The 12,263-nt window shown below is 33.1% G+C and overlaps 1 protein-coding gene across 1 annotated transcript in view; it reads right to left on the bottom strand.

The window, feature by feature from the left end:
• LOC148313611 (uncharacterized protein CG43867) overlaps window positions 1-12,263 on the bottom strand; it is a 481,259-nt gene that overhangs the window by 453,551 nt on the left and 15,445 nt on the right. The gene's annotated exons all lie outside the window — the stretch shown is intronic.

The following is a 12,263-nucleotide window of genomic DNA, read 5'->3' as shown; positions in this document are numbered from 1 at the left end:
AATCGATCGAGGTCTTAAATCATTAGTTTAACTATTCACCTGTAGATGAAAACATGTGTGGTTTTCGAAACAAGTCGTGTGTAATGAAATAAAATTCATTTGGTGGTATTACACAAGTGTTCATTTAAAAATATTTATTAAAATGAACAAAACTACTACGATTAACACAATGATGTAATCTTTTTTAAATTGGGAAAACATTCAAATAAATATCTTGGATGGTTATTGCATAACATGGTCAAATTTGAGTATAACTTATTTAAATGCCAATATTCAAGGATATATTATATATATATATATATATATATATATGTATATATATATATATATATATATATATATATATATATATATATATATATATATATATATATATATATATATATATATATATATATATATATATATTTATATATATATTATATATATATATATATATATATATATATATATATATATATATATATATATATATATATATATATATATATATATATATATATATATATATATATATATATATATATATATATATACACATATATATACAATGATGTATAATGTGACGCGTTTCGTCTTATCAAGACATTATCAAACAATAAATAAATATTTTTAATTAATGTTTTACTAAGTAAATACCACTATTTCTCAAAATCTGCTGTGACACATGTTTCGATGCATTTCCCATCATTTTTAAACACCGTAGTGGTATTTACTAAGAAAAACATCAATTAAAAATGGATAGATTTTACCACAAAGTGACGAAAAGTGCCGAATCAATTAATGAAATAAATAAATAAATATAAGTGGATTTCGATACAATAATCTTGTTTTTTTTTAATTTTGGATACATTACTTAAAAATTAAGAATGGGATTCTACCAACTGACTGCAGTTACAATACAATCAATAATATTCAAGGGCCTGTTTCCATAGTGATCAAACGCCGTCAGCGGAAAACGAAAAGGTAAGTAGAAAGGGTAGTGTAATGGTCAGCACGCTCGGCTACCGTTCTGGAGGTCCCGGGTTCGATTCCCAAGGGGGGTCAAATAAATATAAGTGATTTTTTCACTGTAATATTTATTCAATATTACCCTGGACTGGTACCTGAAGCGGAGGGCTGATCACCTTTCCTTCATGTATAAACGATCAAGATAACACTGCGTTTATATGAAGCAGTGCCCTATGCACCATTGGGGTGCGGAAAGGGGTTTTATTATTTATTTAAGTAGAAAGGGTAGCGGTAGAACAAGCGAAGCCGCCCCGACCGCGGCTTTATGCGCGTGCATGTGTCACATTGGAAATATTGGCGAGATAAATCGCCCCGGGCGGCGGTAAACATGGATGCCAGCCTCCGGGGGTTGACAACTTGCGTACGTGCCCGCCGTCACCATATATTACAAACAAATATTTGACGGTTGCCGAGATTGGAAAAGAAATCGTTCAGAACGGCCGACATTACGGGGTAATCAATTCAATTCCTGGGTAATATATCCAAAATAAAACAAGGCTTTTGTTGGATTGAATTCTACATTTATTTATGTAAATTCTACATTTATTTATCCAAAATAAAACATATTGAATGGAATGAATTCTTCATTTATTTATGTATACCTTAATACGTGACGCGTTTCGTCTTCTTAGGACATTATAAACCACACGTGTTTGATAATGTCCGAAGAAGACGAAACGCGTCACGTATTAAGATATACATAAATAAATGTAGAATTCAATACAACAAAAACCTTGTTTTGTTTTGGATATATTACCCAACAATTCAATATGGAATTCTACCAACTGTCTGCAGTTACAATATACAGTATAAGTGATCAATTCACCTAGACTCAAAATCGTGTTTCAAACTCTATGGTGTTTACTTTGCCAAATATTGTATTGTCGCATACTATCCGCCACCATGGTGTATGGTCAGCACGCTCGGCCACCGTACTGGAGGTTTCGGGTTTATTCCCAGGGGGGGGGGTCAAATAAATATAAGTGATTTTTTCACTCTTATATTTGTTCAATATTACCTTGGACTGGTACCGGAAGCGGAGGGCTGATCACCTTTCCTTCATGTGTTTAAGATCAAGATAACGCTGCGTTATCTATATATATATATATATATATATATATATATATATATATATATATATATATATATATATATATATATATATATATATATATATATATGTTTGTTTAAGAGAATATCCGCAAAGCCTCTACTTTTAGAGGTTTTTGTGCAGGTAGTATAATAAAGATAGGGAAGGTAAATGTGAAAAACACATCACAAACACTCAGACCAATTGAAAATAATTATTTCTTGAATTCATTTTGCAATTGGCGAGAATCGAACCCCAGACGCCATGTACATAGGGTTCATCAACTCCAACCGGGTTTCGTCGTAGCCGACATCACAAGTTTGATGATATCAGTTACGACGAAACCCGGTAGCTGGTCAAATAAAATGAATCTGGAAAAAATAGCTGTTATTTTATTCTAGCTGTTTAATTTATTATTTCTTATTACGGTTGCGAGGTTTATAAGTCCGAAGCTGATAAAATCAACCCCGCCCACGTGTTAGACAAGGTAAGGATTATTGTCAGCCTATTTTCCACGTGTCGAATACGGACGTGTAGTCAGTCAGAGCATATTAAAGGTATTGGGAGGACCAAATTATGAAAAACCTTTCCTACAAAAGAAAGAAGCAACGAAATAAAGATAAGTATCTTATTTCGTACAAAAGAACTTTGATAACTATGCAATAAAGTTGTACAACCTGATTACACTATCCATTAATTGAAAAAAAATAATGTATAAAAAAGCTATTCATAAATGGATGATGGAGGTGAAAAGATCTGAAATAGATCGCATCATTCGACCATAGCATATTTGATTACATATCATACACAATTTAATTTTCGCATTATTTAATAATTGACATTGCGTTCTGGAGGTCCCGGGTTCGATTCCCAGGGGGGTCAAATAAATATAAGTGATTTTATCACTGTAATATTTATTCAATATTACCCTGGACTGGTACCTGAAGCGGACGGCTGATCACCTTTCCTTCGTGTGTAAACGATCAAGATAACACTGTGTTCATATGAAGCAGTGCCCTATGCACCATTGGGGTGCGGATAAGGGTTTATTATTATTATTATTATTTAATAATTGAGTACTAGAAAAGTTAGTGAGGGCACATCTCTCACTCTTTTCAACAACGTCATATATCAAAACACGTCAATTTTCAGTTGTGCGTGTTTTCGGAATGCCCAGAAAATGTATTATATCCCAGCAAAGGCGGCATATTTTTAACTTAATATTTACCCGCTACAGGACAGAAAGTGTCGTTTTTGCATTTGAAGAAACGGTATTGTTTGATTATTGTTTTAAATAAACTAAATATTTTGTAAACGGAGAAAAACATTCAGGTTTTACCTCAAAAGATCTGTAACTGTACAGTAAAAAGTTCAATAAATGGATTGATATTTATTTCTAATACATTTTATTATATTTTAAACTTTGAAAACGATCTTCTGAAAAATCAAGTTTTTTGTTACATGACGTTGTTGAAAGGAGTGAGCGATATGTACTCGTATATGCGTAAAACTTGATGTTACTGTTTTGTTAAATTCCTTAAGAAAATACATAAATACTTCATTGGAATTTATAAAATTGTGTATGATGAAATAAAAACATATAAATATTCTAAATATTTTTCAAATGGAGATAAAACATTCAGGTTTTACCTAAAAAGATCTGTTGCACAGTTAAAAGTTCAATAAGTGGCTTAGTATTTATTTTTGAAACATTTTTTCATATTTTTAAACATTCAAAACAATTTACTTAAAAATCAAGTTTTTTATATATGACGTTGTTGAAAGGAGGGAGCGACATGTGGAGGTCTTCACCAAAAAGTTACAATTCAAATATTGCAAAGCAATCCTTTATATGCAAATTTGTTATGTTTACTGTATTCTATCGGAATCTTAATTAAAGTCGCGACAAAACGAGACCAATCCTGTGTTAAACCAAATATGAAATCATTAAATCGCACCAAAACGTAACAATTTTACAAGCTAGAATTCCTGATTACTTAAAAACATTTATAATGGAAATGTAAAGTTTTGGTGAGGACCTCCACACATTATTGTAATTGGTACTATGTATAAGATTAAAAATTATAAGATAATAAATTATCTACAACATTTTGAGTGTGTCCAAATACTTGTTAACAAAATCTGGATTATCTCCAATTACAGGAGTTATTTTCATATTATTTTTTGACATCTCATCAACGATTAAGATTTGATGAGATGAAGTATTTGGACACACTCGAAATGTTGTAAATAAATTATCTGGTCAAATCATAAGTTTAAATGATAAAAATGAAAATGATATTTTCTGGCGTTTTTCATGTGTGTGATTATAATCCAGGATTCGGACCTCACATTCTAATAAAAGAGTTTCTGCTCAATAAAAAGCTTCTTTCCATCTCACCAATAGATGTCTCTAGTGATTTCTAGTGATTCAAGAATAATATTTCAAAGTTGGTTCATATATATAGAGGTTCCAAGAATTTGAATGGTGTGGTTGTCCATAATGGGTCTGGGATGTTACACGTGTGTAAAGTGATCACTTAAACCAGCCTATGACGGTCGTCAGCTCCGTAAATGCCCAGACTTCCATATTCTTCTTAATCTTTGATGAGATGTCAAAAAATAATATGAAAATAAATTATCAATGCTAGTGGTAAAATCCTTATATTATGCAAAATTGCTACAAAGTTTAACGATTGTTTTCCGCAAGCTCGAAATAAAATTACAAAGTTGATTCCTCCAGTACGATACTCTGGTTAGGGTGCAGCTAAGTAAATTAAAATCCTCTGGTGTGTGTATAAGTCGCCATCTGGAGAGAAAACTAGTAAATAAAAATGCTCCAATTAGCCACGCTCCGAACCCAGGAACAGTTTGATATTCCATCAAGCGTGGAGGAACAGCGTATCGTACGGCTTACAGTGACGTCACACGCGACGACACACAGTGATGGAACACTGAATCCTGAATAGTATTATAAAAATTGAAATAATATGGTATACCTAAGTACGATTTTGTCCGCCTCCGTAGTGTAATGGTCAATGCTGACCTTATTTTTCTGAATAAAATTTTTAATAATTATGTAAATTGCCCAGAGCTTTTATCACTCATCAATTTTAGAGTCCCGGGAGCACAGACCAGAAACCAAAACTTATTTAAAATCCCTAAAATGCACACCAAGTCCTACCAAAATTCATTTTTAAATCGAGCCTGCGATATGTGCAATGAAATGCTTAATGAAATAGACATCAATAATGATTCTTTTAATACGTTTAAAAGAAATATTGTTGATGTCTATTTGACCAGTTGATAAAGAAATGTTCTCTATATAGTTATACTTTTATGACAGCTTGTTTAAACTGTTTTATTTTTAGATTACTTAGGTGGAAACCTATAATTGGAATTGTTATTTCTTGGAATTTTTTCATATAATGTTATTTTTGTCGAAATATCATGTTGGTTTTCCAATAACAAAAAAAAAATAACAAAAAAAAAAAATATTATCCCTTTGATTATATATGTGGAAGCCTGGGTGTAACTGATATGAATATTAAGGTAGAGGAAAGGCTATGAGATAAGCTTTTTTAATAAGCCAATATATTATACTTCCAAGTTTAAAATCGCTTTAATTTTTTTCAGGGCAATATTAAGCCAGTAAGATATCAAATAGTCAATAATAACGTTTTTGTAAAAAAAATGCAATTGGTCACTTTCTCCTGTATGACCACGATATATGGATATAATAATAAATAAATTTTAATGTTGATTTAGATTTAGGTTCTCAAGCACTGGGCGCCGTTTCGTACGACTGCCAGTGACGTCACACACGACGACGTAGGGTGTTGGGAGGGGGTAGGTTGCAATTTTCTGGGCTATAAACCGCGAACCACCTTCTTCGTAGTTTCTTACATATACAATTTTAGTGTAATGAGAGCTCTAGCCTGACTTAGCTCAGTCATTTTACCAGAACCTCCAGGGTTGATCCTCGCCTCGGTTGTCTACGTCTACACAGGGATTAAAACGAGGGTAAGTTTAACTGAAATATAAGGATCAAAAACTCGTGTTTATAATTCAAGCATTATCTTGAATCAGGATACAAATAAAGCCTTCTTCTTCTTCTTCTTCCTGTGTTATTTCAAGCCTCCCCGGACGTCGACTATCACTTGAGAGTAGAGATGTGACAAACGCGCAGTGGCGTGCCTAGAGTTTTTAATCAGGGTATGCAGTACGGTTGTGTAAGGATAAGGCACAGTACGGCTGTCCAAACTTAAAACACAGTAAGGTAGTTTTTTTTGTAGTACGTTTTTTGCATTTTAGGACAAAGTAGAATCTACTTCCAAAAATGCAAAAAAACGTACTAAAAAAATGTACCTTACTGTTTTGTTGGGTAATATATCCAAAATGAAACAAGGTTTGTTGGATTGAATTCTACATTTATTTATGTATATGTTAATACGTGACGCGTTTCGTCTTCTTATGACATTATCAAACACAAACAAAAGAGTGTTTGATAAAATCCTAAGAAGACGAAACGCGTCACGTATTAACATATACATAAATAAATGTAGAATTCAATCCAACAAACCATGTTTTATTTTGAATATATAACCCAATAATTCAATATGGAATTCTACCAACTGTCTGCAGTTACAATAAATAAGTCCCAAGTATAAAACGCGAGCAATCCAGGGTAGGAGCCGATTTTTTTCCTTGTATGGAATGCACGCCTCTGCTAAGGGGTAACCGTTACCTTTTCCGGTTATTCAATTAGGATGGTGTAATTATTTGGTTTATATTTTATTCCAGCTTAAGTATTTTATGTCAATTTTTCGAATATATGGGGTGTTTCAGATTCAGATTCAGCGAGTGATTGAAAAATATAGTGCTCGGCTAAATGAGTATGAAAAAGTGGATGGTGCGCACTTACAAACGGTAATTTTTGATCAATAAAAATTTAAAGCCTGCTCTTTAATTAAACAGTAATTATAACAAGTTTGAACGAATTCTGGTGTTTTATTTTTAAGTTTCATAAACGAAAAACAATCTGAAACATCCTGTATTAGGGGTTAGATATATCGAATATCGAATAATCGTTGTTGAGTTGTTTGATTAATAAAAATACATGATTATTAATCATCCGATTATTCAATTACTCGATCAATCCTACCACTCATAAGGAAGGATCGATTATTACAATACATATCGCTCACTCCTTTCAAGAACGTCATAAATCAAAAAACTTGATTTTATAGGAGAACGTTTTTAAAGTTCAAACATAAAAACATAAAATACAATGTATTAAAAATAAATATCAAGCCACTTATTTAACTTTTTACTGTGCAACAGATCTTTTTAGGTAAAACCTGAATATTTTTTCTCCATTTGAAAAATATTTAGTATATTTAAAAAAATAATTAAACAATACCTTTTCTTCAAAATGCAAAAATAACACTTTCTGCCCTGTAGCGGGTAAATATTAAGTTAAAAATATGCCTCTTTTGCTGGGATATAGTACATTTTCTGGGCATTACGAAAACATGCACAACTCAAAATTGACGATTTTTGATTTATGACGTTCTTGAAAGGAGTGAGCGATATCATTACAACGAAGCAATTAGTGAACATATCTCTGCTAAACGCCTCGGTAACAACAGCAGAAATATTTATATTATACGAATAAACCAGACGAGCAATATTTGTACTGAATCTTTTTAAAAGATAATGTTATGCAAGTTCGTTGACATCGGTATCGCCCGATAACGTGGTCCACCGAGCTGCGAGACGCTGCGGTTACGTAAGGATTGCCACGAGATAATAATTATGTTAATTAAACAAACTTACAATTATTCTTCACAGATGACCAATTTTAATAAGATAAGGTTTATGATAGGTACATAAAAATATGTGAACTAAAAATTGAAATTTCATTTACGTATTAATTTTATTAATGTAAAAAACTTAGTAGACTTATAAAATCTGTGCTTGATTTAACAATTAATACATTCACCAATTCCACCCACGATTGACAACCACACTACCCAAATTTTTGAAACATCTAGATGTACTGGAAAACATGTATGGCTAGATGCATCGATGTAAAGGAAGTCAATATACGGATTGTGACGTTCCATCCTCTCTCCCCACCCGAGCAGTGAAACAGCGTGATGGTAGAAGTGGCATGATTTTTTTTTATTTCCAGAACGCATAGTTTACATTTCAAATAAATAAATGGTAATAGAGATAAACACAAAAAGTGCTACCATTTACTAAAGAATATCCCGACGCAGACACGACAAATAGATACGACATTTTCCTTCTTACAGTTTTAAAATAAAAATTGTAAAATGTGCCCTCGGCACGGAAAAACTCAATGAGGTCACATGATTGTAAGTTTTTATTATGAGTATCTTACTTCACACCCTTTTCATCACCCAATGGTGCATAGGGCACTGCATCGTGTTGACGCAGTTCTATCTTGATCGCTACTTACATGAAGGCAAGGTGATCACTCCTGAACTGAAGGAACCAGTCCAGGGTAATTATATACAATTAATATTAGAGTGTGAAACCAATAAGATTTACCCCCCCCCCTGGTAATCGAATCCGGGACCTCCAGCACGATAACTTTGTACGCTAACCATTACACTACGGAGGCAGATCAAAAATATGAGTATGATGAAATAAAAATAAATAAAATTACTTATACACAGTCTCAATACACGTAGATTAATTTCATAATTTATGAAGCATTCAACCATGAATATTTTCATTAACGAATGAACTAATTACACCATTGGGTTACGATGTATTAGTCACGTGTCACAGGGTATAGGTCAGAGGTCACGAGGCCAAAGAAGCACTCAATTAAGCGAACGATTCGTTTGTCGTGCGACACATCACTTCATCACTTGAAAATGATGTCTCAATTAGGAAAAGAGTTATTTTAATGTAAAAAACACGTTTTTAAGATCAAAAAACAGTTTTTTGCTACAATGGCAGCGCCATATGTTCAAAGTGTCGGAAACACGCGCAATTCTTAACATAGCTCATAGTGGACAGCGTGATTCTGACTGCTGCTAACAAATTGAAGACTCAAATTTAAAACTACACTCGTGTAGTTTTAAGTGTGTGAATAGTGCTATGGTGATGACGGGTAGTATAGTTTGCGTGCTGTTGTAGTGATTGTCCTGACGAAGAGACGGGTACGTCTCAAAACCAGTAGATATAATATCTCGGTGAGGTGTAACATACTAATATTACTAACATTTTTAAAAATATATATAAAAGTATATCGATCACTCCTTTCAACAACGCCATATTTCAAAAATCGTCAATTTTCAGTTGTGCATGTTTTCGGAATGCCCAGAAAATAAAAGTGGCATATTTTTAACTTAATATTTACCCGCTACAGGGCAGAAAGTGTTATTTTTTGCATTTTGAAGTAGAGGTATTTTTTTTATATAAACTTAATATTTTGTAAATGGAGAATAAAACATTCAGGATTTACATAAAAAGATCTGTTGCACAGTAAAAAGTTCAATAAGTAGCTTGATATTTATTTTTAATACATTTCATTATATTTTTAAATTTTAAAAACGATCTCCTGAAAAATCAACTTTTTTGATATATGACGTTGTTGAAAGGAATGAGCGATATATGTACATGTATAATTAAAAAATAAATTGATAAAAAAGGAATGTAAAATAGGGCGGGCCGGCTGTAAAAGACGAACGTATACGCTATACGCCATCTTGTCATAGACAAAACTGCGAGACGTGTGACAGATTCGGCCACATTTCGCCGTAGGAATGATCGCTCACGCGTCGCGGATTCTCGCTGTGCGTTCCGATAGCGGGAAATCGTAATGGGGCCTGTTATGCCGTGCGAGGAACCGATTTTTCCGCTGTCTTTGAGTATAAATAACGCGCGAAAACGCCCAGAAATGCGAGAAAGGCGCGAGAATCGTAACTATTCCGCGCCATAATTTGTTCTGTTCGTAATCATGGAATGAATTACCTCTCCTTGTAAAAAATGCACCTTCTCTAATAACTTGTAAGAAACGTCTGAGACATTACTATCTATCATTTGATTCCTAACTGTCCATCAAACCTCCTCTCTCAGTTTTTCCTTCTACCTCCTTCCCTAAACTCCCTTTTTAGGAGTGGAATGGAGAGGAGTTTTACGTGGTTTCGTCCCAGCAATGAGCAAATGCTGAGAAGTTCCTGATTGGCCCACACTAGATTATCCTTCCTGTTCCCAACACAGATTCAAATAAAAACATATTTAATTAGCTAGAAGAAACAAAAATCCACTTAATGATCTATAAACCTTGTAAGTAATAAGAAAGGTAAATAATAAATGGAATTCCCATATTAAAAAAAACTCCCTTGTTCCTTTGCCTTCCTCATTACATCAATTTATACTGTCTACCTCGAATTTTTCGACCAATATTTCTTTCTGTACATGAATATGGTTTTTTGACATCTCATCAAAGATGAATAAGAATATGGAAGTCTGGGCATTTACGGGGCTGACGACCGTCATAGGCTCGTTTAAGTGATCACTTTACACACGTGTAACATTCACAAATTCTACCCATTATTGACAACCACACTACTCAAATTCTTGGAAGTTATATATAAATGAACCAATTTAGAAACCTTGTTCTTGAATCACTAGAACTTCATAAGAGACATCTATTGGTGAGATGTAAAGAAGCTTTTTATTAAGCAGAACCTTTGATATTACTATGTGAGGTCCGAATCCTGGATTATAATCACACACATGAAAAACGCCAGAAAATACCATTTTAATTTTTATTATTTAAGCTTATAATTTGACCATAAGACTTCCATATTATTCTTCATCTTTGATGAGATGTCAAAAAATAATATGAAAATATCTCCTGTAATTGGAGATAATCCAGATTTTGTGAACAAGTATTTGGACACACTCAAAATGTTGTAAATAAATATGGCGCCTTCGCTTTATGGCAGCTGTTTCACGGAGCGGAAATGTAAACTTCAATGCGAGGTGGGCCGTAAAAATATTGAATGATAAATTATAAGGCCCTCTCTTGTTGTTTACGACGCTGTACAAGGGTGACGAATGAGAGACGTTGATAACTGGGTTAAATTTATTTTCATGCGCCGCTTTCATTGAACGAAAATACAGCTTTTCGCCGTGAATTTCGGCATCTATGTGCGTTTCGCATTAATTTGACTCGTATGAGTACACCCCTCACCACAAGCGAAGCTAGCACATTAATTTGCTGAAAAAAAATACTACCGCTACTCGGCTGTCCAAACTTAAAACACAGTAAGGGACATTTTTTGTAGTACGTTTTTTTTGCATTTTTGGACTGAGTAGAATCTACTTAGTCCAAAAATGCAAAAAAAAACGTACAACAAAAAAATGTCCCTTACTGTGTTTTGAGTTTGGACAGCCGTACTACTGACGCGTTTTTTTTTCTTTCTTCAAAACATATTACACACATAAGTCATATACTTATATAATATTCCCTATGAGTAATTTATATTTCTCATTTTGGGACATGGGATTAAGGTTAACAAGACTGGAACACAAATAATAAAGTTACATTTTTTTTTTAAATAACCAAAACTAATACATGGCAAAATATAAAAAACAATTAACAAGTATAATAAATAGGCATAAGAAGCATATTTAAAATAAATAAATGAGAAAAACACAACACCCAAGAACGGTAATAAGCTAAAGATAAGGAGGTCAGTCCTGCACTTCAGGTGCCAGTCTAGTATCAGCACACAATGATGCATAGGGTACTGCATAGTATTTAATAATAATAACTCCACAAAGATAGTATTACGTGTTCATTTTTAAAGCATTTAGTACGTCGTTGGTCATTTTAACTTACCTTTTTTTTGCAAAAATATTAGAATGTAAGTGTATAACTAACTCATCGAGATTTTCATCTAGCGGTTTCGAGACGTACCCGTCTCTTCGTCAGGACAATCACTACAACAGCATGCAATCATCACTACACGTCACTACTGTAGCACTATTCACACTTACAACTACACAATATGTTGATCACTAGGTTGGTAGATCTGAAAGAGATCCCGTCACTAGGCCATGTCGTAGTCATAAACATTTTATTCCATATATTTTTATAAATAAGTATTGT

This window comes from Brachycentrus maculatus, unplaced genomic scaffold, assembly GCF_059751285.1.
Source record: "Brachycentrus maculatus isolate JH-2025_06_01 unplaced genomic scaffold, ASM5975128v1 h1tg000007l, whole genome shotgun sequence".
NCBI classification, from domain to species: Eukaryota; Metazoa; Arthropoda; class Insecta; order Trichoptera; family Brachycentridae; genus Brachycentrus; species Brachycentrus maculatus.
This window is presented reverse-complemented; position numbering and strand designations above follow the sequence as displayed.